Raw genomic sequence first — 14851 nt, 5'->3', positions numbered from 1 at the left:
ATATATATTATTACATGTATGTGTATATATATTCTATATGTATATATATTATATATTTATTATATTATATTATCTCTTTTAACTTACAAATTTTTCTAAATCTCATACATTATCATTTACTTACGAATAACCCTTTTAACTCATTAACAAAATTGTGTGCGTCGCATCACGAATAATAACAACAATTAACGACAATAATTCTAATAAAGACAATCTTTTACGTCACCGAGTGAAATTAAAGAAAACTAGAAACAAGTAATAAATGCGCCGAAGTTTCCTCGGCTCAATCGAGTTTTCTGTACAGCTTATGATCAAGGCCACCGAAAACAGATCTATCTTTCGGTGGTCTCGGTATAATGCCGTATGAGCCGCGGCCCATGAACTTTAACGATGGCCCGGTGGTGGCCTATCCTATATTGTAGCCAGAAGCACGATTATGGCTAACTTTAACCTTGAATAGAATAAAGAGTACTGAGGCTAGCGGGCTGAAGTTTGGTATGTTTGATGACTGGAGGGTGGATGATAACACCAATTTGCAGCCCTTTAGCCTCAGTAGTTTTTAAGATTTGAGGGCGGACAGAAAAAAGTGCTGACGGACAGACAAAGCCGGCACAATAATTCTCTTTTACAGAAAACTGAAACATAAAACCAGAACGCTTAAACTTCCTTTGGCGCGAGTTCGACTTCGACTTCAAATCCCAAGAACCTCGTCTTTGCTAGGAGCCTTCGTTGAAACCACGAACACTTTTTGAGTACTCCTGACGCCACAAAAAGAAGAAGTAAGAAGTCTCTACTTGGTCGAAACTCTTCTGTATCACGTCTGAGGAGATGGTGGTGGCCACAATGTCAGCACTACCGAATCTGAATATAGCGTCAGGTGTCCCGTTCGTAAAGAGGTTTGACGTGCGCAGTCCCGCTAATTACAAAGATGGTCTACTTAGGCCGCTTCTTATCGCGATCACAGCGGCTGTGGGCTTTCATCTGGGTTATAAATCTTGTAGAAGAGAACTCACTGTACTCGTTATGGTGGCGTCGATATTACAGTGTTTCCCCGTAAGTAATTTGTCACGAATTATACTTAACCTTGTCTGTAAGGGGCCGACTCCATCTTAGAAACCGTTTTTCCCCTCAATGATTCTTGTCGAATTCTTCTAGAATTATTTCCAATAACTCGACTCACTCGTGTGGGAACCCAGGTTCAAGATCCATTGGACCTCAGAGAACTGTGTGCTTGGTGGTTAGGCGATTGTGGTGGGTTGCAAATTGTGAAAAATTAGGGTTTGGATAGCAACGTCGTCCTTTTCAAACAGGTTGATAGCTGCAGGAGTTGAAATATTTCATGGTGTTTTTTATAAGAATGTATATACATACATGTTTATATGTATACACATGCATATATATATGCACATATATATGTATGTATATAATTTATATATATGTACAGATATATATATATATATTATATATATATATATATATATATGTATATATATAAATATAAGTATATATATATATAATATAAGTATATATATAATATATTCTTAAGAAAAACTGGATGAAATTTAGATACCATCCAGTTTATAGTCCTATTTAACTTGTAATGCAAAAGAATCAATTGTTAACTGATAAAGTTAATATATATACATATATATATATATATATATATATATATATATGTGTATATGTGTGTGTGTGTGTGTGTGTATATGTGTGTGTGTATGTATATTAATTTATTTTAAAAAATACAAACAAAAGAAATATTTCAAGTATTATAATTATCAATTTGTATTAAAAGAAAAACATTATAACTGATCAAAAACACGAAACATGTTCTCGTTTATTCCGATATAATAATACTATATATATATATATCTATGATATATTATATATAAATAGATATAAAATAATTTATTTATAGAAACATACAAACAAAAGAGAATATTTCCATATCCGACGATCGAGTAAATTTTTGTTTTTCTCAGAAAACATTATATCTTGATCAAAAACACTTGAAACATGTGCTCGTTTATTCCGAAATGAATAAGCACTATAGTAATTCATCTTGATCTTTATATAGTAAACGCTCGTAAAACCATTTGTATAGAAACGGCATCATTAGTGAAGATGTTCGGAGTGTAATGTGTGTACAGTATTTCTTCCATTCGTTTCTCGTTTTGTTTTGTATCAGTTGTGGTCTGAGTCTTGTATCATATACCTAATCAACCTATATTAAACACACAAATGTATTATATATATATATATATATATATATATATATATATATATATATATATATATATATATATATATATATATATATATATATATATATATATATATATATATATATATCACGTGATTCGTCTATCACACTTCACCACAGGTGAAAAATAAAGGTTAGTAATGACAAATCACTATTTTCGGCGCCAATAACCTTTTGTTGTTGAACGTCAGTCTTCAGAAACTAATTAATCAATCTTTTTTTCAAACTTCCAAGCTCATTTACCTTTCTCAAACTAAAACCGCCTTTGATTTCCACTTCTGCTTCAGCCATGCAATGATCAGATACACCTCCAGCCATTTCTCTTCTAAGCAATTATCATTATTATTTCACTTTTGTATCTACTCTATAGTAATGCAAAGTCTAAGTCTTTTTCTTACCATTTTGAATATCATAAATCAAAATGGAATAAATAGCATCCATCTGAAACTATTTATTCTAAGTATCGTTATATTTGCATTCAGACACCCAGCAGGATCACCCTTACTTCTCCTCCAGTCCAACTTCAGCAAGATTCATGACTACAAGACCTTTCAGCCTCAGCCATACACAACCTTCAATTTTTTTCTCTCGTCTGTTGGTTGCACAGCCATAAGGTCCACACAAGGCATCCTAATCCCTTTCACTCCTAACCGCAAGAGCCCGTGCTAACGTATGGCCAGCATTTTTCTTTTAAGGGGAAATTTTGTTCTATCAGACAGTTCACAACCTTCGTTCCACCTGACCCTATTCTTCTCTGGGTTGCAGTGTGCGGTATCCCAGGTCAGTGGAATACATACATGCATATACGTGTTTTGCATATACAGGTCAGTGGAATACATACATCCTAAGCCCTAGGGCTCACACACACATACACACGAGCCCTAGGGCTTATGATGTATGCATTCCACTGACCTGGGTATACAAAACACGTGTATATATATATATATATATATATATATATATGTGTGTGTGTTAACAATACATGCATTTTTCCTCGTCATAACCTTTACAAAACGAATAAAAGTCATTTAAAAGCGCCATGGCATTTTAACGGCATTATAACCAGAAACGTGACAGCAGAGACGGTGACAGCCCGAGAAAGATCGAACTCATTGCATTCTCTCCCTACGTTAAGAAATAAAACATCTTTTTCCGAGGTGTGTGGTACAGATATTGAGGTTGGTCACATTATGCAGTAAACGCTCCCAGATGATATCTGCACCCACCCATATGAAAAATGGGAAAAAGCACGTTAAACGAAGAAGAAGAAGAAGTTTGTGTGTGGATGGTGCCTAAAGGATTGTTGGTTTCATCAAACCGGTCTTATACAAACGACTTTGTTCACCGTGGTAACGACTAGTCACTTTGGCAGGTTGTTAGAGGGAAAAGAGGCCTGGTGTGGGCCACTGAACTTGCCCCAAGTAACGGAGACCAAGCCGTAAGGTAATCTCGAAGTTGATGGCAGCTGTCGGCGACATCTGTGGCAAGTGGCAGAAAGGAAGCTCTGTATTGTCGTGTCCACTCAGGCGTAAATTTTTGTCCACTCAGGCGTAAATTTTTAGGTAACTTTGGCGTTTACTTCTTTCTCTTTTATAAGATAGGTATATCCAAGGTTGTATAACAAATGCAAGTCTTCTGTCTTCTCTGGTGAAAATTAAAAAAACCATGATTATAGTTTTTTCTAGTCTTTTATGAAGACTTTTTTGTGCTCCCTGAATTATGAGAATTGGATACTCTATCGTCGTATGACAGAAAAGTTAGGAAATAGTCACATTTCAGTGCGTCACAATTTACAGGTTTCATAAGCGAATTTCTGTCTCGTTTGAGAAAGACTTTATTCCAAGTGAACGATGTTTAGAAATATGCCTTACTATCACAGCAATCATGAACATGACTTTTATCAGGGAGAGAAAAAGTGGTTTGTACCAAGAATCAAGAACACTTAATTCGGATTTTCCCCATAGCCACAGCTTACGCATTTTCAGGTTTCTTCATCATACCTAGGTAACCTACTGTTAAGAAATCTGGCACATTGTTGACATTTGGACCTTTTGGCTACGGCTATAGTTACCAACACTTGGAAGATAATGATTCTTTACAAGGTCATTTTCTCTCCTCGATGGCGCACCTATGGCTCTATAACCCGACAACTTCCTATTTGTATCACTTCATTTGGAGCTAGACGCATCATCTTGTTCACCACAAGTCAAATTAAAGCCACAGACGTTTGCAACCATTTTAATCAATGCAAGGATGAAAGAACCAGAACACTAATTCAAACCATCACACACCACTCCCTTCAGAATACTTTAATCACTTGGATTTTAGTCATGTAGGCCCAGTGTGTCACAAAAACTACAGAAATTATTGAACTGGAACTGACATCAAGCAACGGCTCTCTCGATAACCATTTTTTTTATCTTTTATTTAAAAATGTTCACTGTACAGTATACACAGTCGAGTTGCAGTATTAAAATTTGTTTTTTCTTTATATTTATTGATGTAAATAACGTAGATTTCACTTTTGTTGAATATCAGATTTTTAAAAAGACAACTAATAATTATGAGAAAGTGACTAAAGAGAAAACTTGAGGATATAGTATAGGGTGCAACATAAACTATAGCATTTACGGCACAACTTCGCCAAAGCCGAGTTGTTCTACAGACTTCAAAGGTAGACCAGCTGCTCAGACTGAGAGCCCTAGTCAACACTTACACTCTGTAAAGTGGCTGATATTGCAAAGATACACTTGGCCAATCACTGGCAGGATGTCGAGGAACCAGTGGTTTTATCTAACCATGTCCGATATGCTGGAACGGGAGGGTAGATCCCAGGGAATTTGGGCCCTGCACACACTTTTCTGTCACCCACAATACCAATTTGCACCCAGCGGTTCGGGCATACCGGTACTAACAGAGGTCCTCCACTGTCACCCTGAAAGATAAAAGACAAAAACAGTTGTTATTCCAACCAGCACTTCAATTATACTTGCTCCTCAGCACAATAAAGGGAGAATGTCAAAAAGAGGTCATCTAGATATTATTCAAGAAAAAATCTTTCAAAAAGAATTGTCAAAAGCAGTAATTGCTTGGTGAACTGAGCTTTGCAAAAGTATAAAAATCTACAGTCTGTTAAGATAGTGCCCACAAACCTGGCATGTGCCCTTCCACGACGTGAAGGTGCAGAGAACCGTCTCTGGGTCAGGAGGGAGATATGTTAAGGTCCCACAGAGTGGTGGAAATGAGATCAAGAACTACTTCCCGCAGATGGCGAGGCGACATGCCATCTAAGGAAAGCATAAAACATCCGTGGTTATTTGCCTGCTTAAAAAAATATTGTTACACTTTTTACTTCTGTGAATAAGGACAAATGGTCTCATCAGCACACTGGACAGTAGGCTACTATAGTTCGTCCTTTTTTCCTATCTTGTTTTTCCCGGTGCAGCACTTTCTTACTATCTTTTCTTTACATTCACACAGTTTTGATTACATTATCTTCCCTCGCTCCTGGACTGTACCTGGTTGCAAAATGTTGGCTGAAATGTGACGTAGCTATTTTCAGGGCACGCTGTGGGCAAGCTGTATAACCTGTAAATCTCACCTGTCTTGTGGAAGGCTATCAGTTAAAGGCCAAGATATATCTCACACACAAAATGAAAATCTTGGATGGAAAAGACAAGAGATCCCACTTCTGCTGTCCTGCTTCGTCTTCCTGCTGACAAGAGATGGTTCTACTCAAATGGGACTGAACAGCCCGTGGCAACTACTGGTCTCTGTAGACCTAGCATAGGTCTACATTACCATGCCACTTGAGTGTGCAAAGGTCCATGCTTTTCGGTGACATTTATCTGAAATGCTCACGTTGTTGACAAGGTTTTTCTTTAAGGCTGCTACATCAAAGAGAAAAACTCTCGGTCTTGCTACACTCAGCGAGAGTGTTGCCACATCTCGAGATGTTCTTAACTAATATAGGACGACCATCTCCTTGCTGCGGTTCGTATGTTCTTGTAAGTGATTTTCCCCGTCCCGTTTGCCTTGGTGGTAGTAAAAGTGTGAAATCTGAATTTTGGGGAAGTTTCTATATCGATAATTAATGTGTTAAAACTGAAAGCCCAAGAATCATACTGTTTTCACTTTGATCTTGGAGAATGGTCCCAAATCCTAATAAACCCTCTCTCTCTCTCATTTTATATAATCTATAAAGCGTCAAGTACTTCAATAGTTTAATAAATTAGTATCTCTTACCCTCTTCCAAATACCCCCAACCCACTGCCACAGCATTCCTCGCGACGACAATGTCAGATTCCTCTGCAAGACAGATAAGCTGGATGCTGGTATCGTGTCCGTAGTAGTTTAGATCTTCCTGCAGCTCGACGAGGGCAAAGTCATTTCTCTGAAGGGATTCCAGACAAAAAATTAACCTATCAACCACCACAACACTACTACTACTACTATTGAGGGAGGGAGCTGTTTCAATGACAAATCCTGATTACTGCTACTGCTGCAAGGTCACAAGCGTGATTGTAACCCGATGACTTGGACCGTCCCTGAGGAGTTAGCTGGGCGGGTCACTAATGAAAATATTAAATTATCCACTGATATAAGCGAAACGTAGTTGTCAAAGTTAAGGTTGTTTGGTTGATACATCTAAACATGAAGACGACCTCAAGCCAGCGCAATCGCTATGGTGTTGGCATGCATGAAAAACCTGGCGTAGATCTCTGGATGTATGGTCTAACGATCCAGCCGAGTTTAGGGTAGTACAGTTATAATGCAATGGTTATCATTAACTATCCAAGTGAAGCTAGTTGTTCTTGTGTAAAGGAAACTTAATACTTGTTTTTAGCCTTTTTCTCATAATTGCAAGTAAAAATTTTTTTTTTGACGCGGGTGTCATCTGATTTTTAGTCGCGGAGGAATACCAGCTACGAAATCGGTACTAAAATGACGAAACCATAACAACCAACCTAAACCTATTGCGGCGTTCACTATACAAGGTCACCCAAAAAAGTTAGAGAACATGGCATTTCGTGAACTATGTACCTTGGCGGACGGGACAAACGGCGTTACGTTCAACGTAAACTGAAACTAAAACATATTTTTCTTTCGATTTTTAGTCTCTGTTGACATCTTTCTGCAATACAAGAAACGAATAGTTTCACTTACAAGGTCGGCCATGCCGAAGGCTTCGTGAAGGATGTACCGCAGGGGTTTCTTGAGGTTAAATAGAGTAATCGATGTTATAATCTGACAGACTGCTTGCAAATTAACTTATTATTATTAGTTATTTATAAAATTGCATATTATTATTATTATTATTATTATTATTATTATTATTATTATTATTAGAAGCTGAACGCTATTCATATGGAACAAGCCCACTGGAGCCATTGACTTGAAATTCAAGTTTCCTTCTAATATCATTTAATTTAAGTTAAATTATCTATGTATTGTTCTGGTAAAGAGGTCTTTGCTATAAAGCCATTTCTTGTGAGCAATATCCATCTATATCTATCTATAGCCAGAGATGAAGTGCCAGTATTCAAGAAGAATGGTTAGGTATTTGAAGAATTTAGTTTATGGAATGCCTTGGACTAATCAGCATTTTGGCTTCATATAAGAAAGGAACGCAACCTGAGCCTAGTTTGGTCTTTTAGAGAGCACTGGTTCACATTTGAAAGCCATTTTATTTTACTTATTTTTTTATAGGAATGAACCAAATGCTTCCCACTGGGACTGGGACCATCTCCTTCATAAGGTTATCTCTCCCTTCCCTTAGGTTTATACTTGTTACTGTGGGCCGTACTCTCGTAAGTTCCATGCACAAATTACACTTCATCCTCAGCAACCACTTTATCTTCCCATTCAGTGAAATATAGCATGAAAATTGAGGATTTTCCATCCACCTGTGGGTTCTCAAAATTGTCAGTCCCACCGACAAATTCCAGAAACATTCACACCGCCCTCTTTTTTTTTTTTTTTTTTTTTTTTTTTTACAACGTTCAAAAAAGATTCAAGATGTTTCTCTGACTAAGAGCCCTCTACCAGGGAAACAAGTTGCTGGCAGACTCTTTAGCAATCACTGGCATCTCGGCTAAATATAGTTACTCCGTTTCTAGCTGCGAGGTTTTCCTCCTGTTACACCTTTCAAACCTATTTACTCTCAGTTTCCCTTTCAGCGCTGAATGACCTTGTAGGTCCCAGCTCTTGGCCTATGGCCTAAATTTTAAATTCCGTTCCCTTCCACAGTCTCTCAAGATGACTCACCCTTGGCGATCGAAGAAGCAGTGAGCAGCTGTCAGTATCCAACGCTTCTTGATGATCGTTCCCCCGCATACCAAGGTGGTGTTGAGGAACTCCGCGCGAACCGCCACTTGGAAGGGATACTCGTTGAGGGATGCATTTGTCCCATTGATGATCCTCAGTCCGTCCACGTTGATGTTTGCCACGCCACAACTCGCTAATGTTGGAAGAAATAAGTTGTATAATAGAGGGGAAGACTAGGAATGAATTAGATTGATGGTCTGAAGACTTATTTGTGCAAATATCTGGAATTGCTAATGTCATGTCTTGGGGTATTGCTGCACTTTGGCGTTCATGCTTGATTCAGCACCTAAAAGATGAATGCTGTAACGGATATTATCTTGTTTTGGTTGGATTTGGCTACAAATAATAGGAAACGGCCAGTTGTTTATATATATATATATATATATATATATATATATATATATATATATATATATATATATATATATATATATTGATATATTGAGAGAGAAAATTATGCACGGGAAACTGCGTACAACTACGGCGGACTGATTGCCACCAGTCGCCGACCAGAATATTACCGCCTTTTGTTTATGTTTATGATATATACCGTGTTATGTTTATGTTTATGGTATTTGCCGTCTTTTGTTTATGCAATTACGTTCATCCACTAAACATAGCATTCATTTTGCAGGTTAACCGGTAGTTTATATTGATTAAAATCTGGGCTTGGTGACACTGCAATGCAACAAAATCCAACATTCGACACTTAATTTGTTTCCACACAAGACCTCATTGGATTCAGGACTTCCTTTGTTCATTGGCAGACAGTACTGTGCGCTGCATCCAATCAAAGGTAGGCCTAAGTTTATTTTAAATAAGTTATTATTGAGATGGCTTAAATGCCATGGCCGTAAGGGAAAGTAGAAATTTAGACGTCGTACTAAGTTACGCCCACATGTTCCTGGTGTTTTGGAAGCCATCTGTTTTTAGATGTTGCCCTTTAATAAATGTGCTTCATAGTGTCTGTAACTTCGTTCAAGATGTAGGCTGTTGGGGAAAAGTACAAGTTAAAAGAATGGCTTCCAAGGCTAATTTCTCCCGGAAACCATCAAAATATACCCACACTCAATATTGCATATAGGTACTTAGATGACCTCCTCCTAGGGTCGTGCTGGGTAGGAAGTCCTGAGATAGAGAATTACAGGGGAGATTAGGGAAGGTTAGGTCTGGATTGGTTACGTGAGCCTTACCCCAGCCGGTGTAGCAGGAAATCCGGAGCGGATATGGCACCTTAGGTTAGGTCAGGGTGACTCCTTGTATTTCACTATAATAATTACGGCACTTTAAGTTAGGACAAGAAGCAAAAACAGTACAAAATAACATATTGGTAAGAAGCTTGGTCAACTTTTGAAATAATATCCTGGCAAGCAAGGTTAATGCCCTTAACAGTCTGAGGACTTGAGTGGAAGATGGAGGTTTAACCAATAAGTGTATGGTATTTAAGGAAAAACTGTAAGCATGTCTGACCCTTGCTTCAGAAAATCAAGACATTTTAGCCCTGGTGGCTTAAGTTAGGCTGCATATGTGATGCTAACTTGTATTACCCGACAGTGCTATATACTGTTAACCTTACATTTTAATGAAATATTGACTAATTCACAGGCTAACATTAATTTATGTTAGTGAAAATTTGGAGTGGTGAAGATACTGAAACTTCAGTAAAAAGAAAGAATAGGCCTAGGTGAATGTAAAAATTAAATTTGATTTTATGGATTATTGCATAAGTAGTAAACTGGGGAAGTGGAAAATCATATCTTGCCAATAAGAATTTTGGATGTTATTTAAATTATGACACTTAATTTTTTAAGTTCTTAACTGTACTCAGTATTTTCTTAAAGGCAATAATTTAATTACTTATCTGTACTCTTTGCCGTACAGTGGGGTTTTCCATTGAGAACTGACAATTGTCTGATGTTTGTAGCATGGAAAACTAATCATCCAGTTGCGGCCCATCGGTAGATTAGGTTAGGTTTGATCTCACAGCAGTGGGATGCCATGAAACCCCCTACAGAGTGGGACAGTGACCAGGGTTAGGTGATGTTAGATTAAATTATTTTAGATGAAGCTAGCCAAGTGCTGCCACGGGCTCTTGCCTTTTGGCAGCCCATACCTCAAACAAACTTTAAAGTTTTTCCCAACACTGTAGTAAACTATTTTCTGCAGAGTTTCGAGCTATTTTTCCCATCATTTCAGCTGCTGTGGGGCCCAGTAATGTCCCACCAAAATAACAAATTTCCCAGGCTCAGAAGTTGGTAGGCTGTGAGGGGAAGAGGCACAGTGCGTACATGATAACAGGATTTTAAATTTAAATAAGTTTTAAAATGGTTAAAAATGCAAGTAAAAGCACCAGGATGTGAGGAATTGGTTGAAGCAACTAGGATATATTTATCCGAGGCATGATAACCAGTTAGAGTTTTTGACTCAGAACCTGCTATCAGAACTGAGTTAAAAACAACAATATGGAGAGTGTATAGTTTATCGTTATTTGAGAATTCCAAGTATCTATAAAAATTTTGAGCAGTAGTCCTATGGCCCACAATATGCATAGTCTAATGAATAATGACAAGTGGCAGCATTTGGTAGCTAAATGAGTGTAATATGTGACAGCTTTGATAGGAGTGTGCTCTCTGCAGTATAGACCGATTTGATGAGAGGAGGACAACTTCAGCATTTGAAATGATTTTGAATGCACAGGAATGTTTGATTAGGGAGTGTGAGCGTTGAGGAAAACTTGTGGATAACTAATGAGATAAGAAAATGGATTGGTCTTTGTTTTTTCAATTGTAAGGGAATTATATCAGGAAATGTAGGATATTCGGAATGTATGAAGTAGTGTATACTGTAACAGATTAAGAACCATACAAATAAAATTATTGCATAACGACTCATGTCCTTATTGCGTTAAGTTGCACGATATTAATTTCAGTCAGATAGTTCATGGACATCAGAAACATGTTTCAAAGGCAGACTTGAAACATATCGTACACTTACGCCAGTAAGCTCTGTCAATATTGCAGGCAGTTTCGTGTGTACTGGTTGGAGTCTGAAGAGTTAGTGGAACTGCGTAGTATCAAAAGAATGATTAGAAAGTACAACTTTGAGATTGGACATGGGTCACACCCTGGATTACACTACTTTTCAGAGTCTGGACATCAGACACCTTTGAAGTTGTGATGCCAGTTTCAGAATTTTGGAACTAGAATAAACAAAGGGCCGTAGATACTGTAATAAATTTAGATCAGACAGAAATTCGGCCTAGCATTTCCTTTGTAACTATGATATTCAGTTTCGTACTACTTATTCCAGACCATTAAGGCCCTTCAGTTTCATACCGTGATCTAATTAATTTCTAAAATCGTCAAGAGCGTTCTGACCTTATGATTGCTTCCATGTTTTATAGGCGTTGAACAGATGATATTCATTGCTGAAAGAAATGGTCGGAATTATTGGAAATTAAATTTATGTTCGAAAAGGAATAATTGTCGGATAAAGTCCATACACCGTCGGCTCATACAAGATTACGGACGACGGAAAATTCGGTAGAAGTCGAAGGCTTAACGCTAAACAAAATAAATTTCCCGAAAACAGTTTTGCCCTACACTTCTTGACTTGCGTGATTTAAGTAATTCAGTTGTTCCTGGTTGTCCAAATTAGGGAAAAGCAAACTCCCTTCCCTCTTCCCAACCTTGGCTACGCCCACGAGAGAGAGAGAGAGAGAGAGAGAGAGAGAATTATTCACATGCACTTTTGTACTCATACGCAATACTGTACTTGCACCAGGGCCTACTGCTTGCACCTAATTTTACATCCACACAGTTCATGATAAAGTTAAATTGCGGCCGCCACCAATGCTTTTGTAAAGGGTAAAATTAATATCCTTACCTGTATTTCGTATCAACAAGGTTCAAAGGTACACTTTGTAAATGTTGTGTATGTTTTGCAAATGTTGTATAGTTTATGGACACTGTGACTCACACATACAGGTAAATTGTATATACACACACATATATATATATATATATATATATATATATATATATATATATATATATATATATATGATTATTATCACTTTTGTACGTGATTCATTTATCACACATTACCACAGGTGAAAAATAAGAAACGGGGTGTAGGTCCTGACCGGTTTCGACTTTATTTCCAAGCCATTGACGAAGGACTGATACAGAGTATGAGAAGTCACAAATATATATACTACAAGAACAGTACTGACGAACATACAAAACCGTTAGAGGCTCCATATCCTCACTCAGGCCGGTGTCGAGGTAGGAGTGGCCTTTAAAACTCATTTGGCTAAAAATCACAATAGACTCTCAGGGGACATTGCTGATAAACAGACCATACCCCACCTCAGATCCACACCTGACAGGTGTCATGGAGGCGGAGCTTGGAAACTCATTAACATTACTACCCTCGTACTGTGTTTACAAATATGATAATCCTATTTTCATACATCTCTACTGCCTACCTTAAAGTTTAAACAATTTACAAATTTCTTTTGATATTAAAGGATCAAGTTTATACATTCCTTACAACACAAAAAAATTTGCTTGTTCTGCCTTATAATAATAGTATGAAAGATATCCTCATCTTCTTAAGAATTTTGGTGTTAATGTCGCATTTAAGAACAATACAACAATGAAAAAATGTACTTATCAAGAACTCCCAGACAATATTAAAGGGTGTGTATATAAAATTCCGTGTAAGTCTTGTGACAACTTTTATATTGGCCAAACCAGGAAAGCACTGGAAAAAGAATTGAACAACATAAGAAATGTGTGAGATATGCACAAGGGAACAGTGGTATATTTGTACATGTTAGTGAGAACAATCATGCTATCAACTGGGAAGGGGCAAAAGGATTGTATATTCTAATAATGCACTGAAAGGAACATCATTGAATCTAGCTTCATAAAAGAAAGTTACAACCATAATATGAATATCAGTCAAGGAATGTATAAACTTGATCCTTTAATATCAAAAGAAATTTGTAAATTGTTTAAACTTTAAGGTAGGCAGTAGAGATGTATGAAAATAGGATTATCATATTTGTAAACACAGTACGAGGGTAGTAATGTTAATGAGTTTCCAAGCTCCGCCTCCATGACACCTGTCAGGTGTGGATCTGAGGTGGGGTATATCAGCAATGTCCCCTGAGAGTCTATTGTGATTTTTAGCCAAATGAGTTTTAAAGGCCACTATACACCGGCCTGAGTGAGGATATGGAGCCTCTAACGGTTTTGTATGTTCGTATACTGTTCTTGTAGTATATATATTTGTGACTTCTCATACTATCAGTCCTTCGTCAATGGCTTGGAAATAAAGTCGAAACCGGTCAGGACCTACACCCTGTTTCTTATTTTTCACCTGTATAATGTGTGATATATATATATATATATATATATATATATATATATATATATATATATATATATATATATATATATATATATATATATGTGTGTATTACATATATATATATATATATATATATATATATATATATATATATATATATAATATATATATATATATATATATATATATATATATATATATATATATATATATATATATATATATATATATATATATATATATATATATATATATGTGTGTGTGTGTGTGTGTGTATATATGTACTGTATATATATACATTGCAGATGTGTGTATCCATAACAATGAGTGCATGTAGACTTATGTACTATTTCCTGAAAGCCTTGCTTTCGAATCTTAGCTGCTGATGAGATGTTGATGCCGTCAAATGGAAGGGGAAATCCTTCGGCCGTTGATCCTGAAAAATAAAATAAAAAAATAGCATATTGTGAAAGTCCGATGAATAGGAAAGGAAAAAACCGCATACTTGACATTCCAAGGAATTCAACAATCATCATAGAATAGTAGGCCTATAGAGTATAATGTTTCAACATAGGCCTAAAGGAAGATAAGGAAATAGTCTTCTTCAGCCGTAGTCCCGTAGGGGGGTAGTACCATCTGTGCACCTCGCACGGTGCACTGTAGACATTACTTAAGGTTCTATGCAGCGTCCCTTCAGCCCCTAGCTGAAACCCCTTTCATTCCTTTTACTGTACCTCCATTCAATTTCTGTCTTTCCTCTTACTTTCCACCCTCTTCTAACAATTGTTTCACAGACCAACTGCGAGGTTTTCCTCCTGTTGACACCTTATAAACCTCTTATTCTCAGTTTTCCTTTCAACGCTGAATAACCTCATAGGTCCC

At 37.0% G+C, this 14851-nt stretch overlaps 1 long non-coding RNA gene across 2 annotated transcripts in view; it reads left to right on the top strand.

The window, feature by feature from the left end:
- LOC136842455 (uncharacterized) overlaps nucleotides 1–14851 on the top strand; it is a 70369-nt gene that overhangs the window by 35328 nt on the left and 20190 nt on the right. Inside the window, exon 2 of one of the 2 annotated variants that reach the window (XR_010854222.1) lies at nucleotides 9225–9386. The exons of the other annotated variant lie outside the window; for it this stretch is intronic. This is a non-coding gene — a long non-coding RNA (uncharacterized lncRNA). The remainder of the gene's footprint in view (nucleotides 1–9224; nucleotides 9387–14851) is intronic. 2 annotated transcript variants of the gene reach the window in all.

This window comes from Macrobrachium rosenbergii, chromosome 10 (assembly GCF_040412425.1).
Source record: "Macrobrachium rosenbergii isolate ZJJX-2024 chromosome 10, ASM4041242v1, whole genome shotgun sequence".
Taxonomy (NCBI): Eukaryota; Metazoa; Arthropoda; class Malacostraca; order Decapoda; family Palaemonidae; genus Macrobrachium; species Macrobrachium rosenbergii.
The sequence above is the reverse complement of the archived record's forward strand: the minus strand, read 5'-3'. Positions and strand labels throughout refer to the sequence as shown.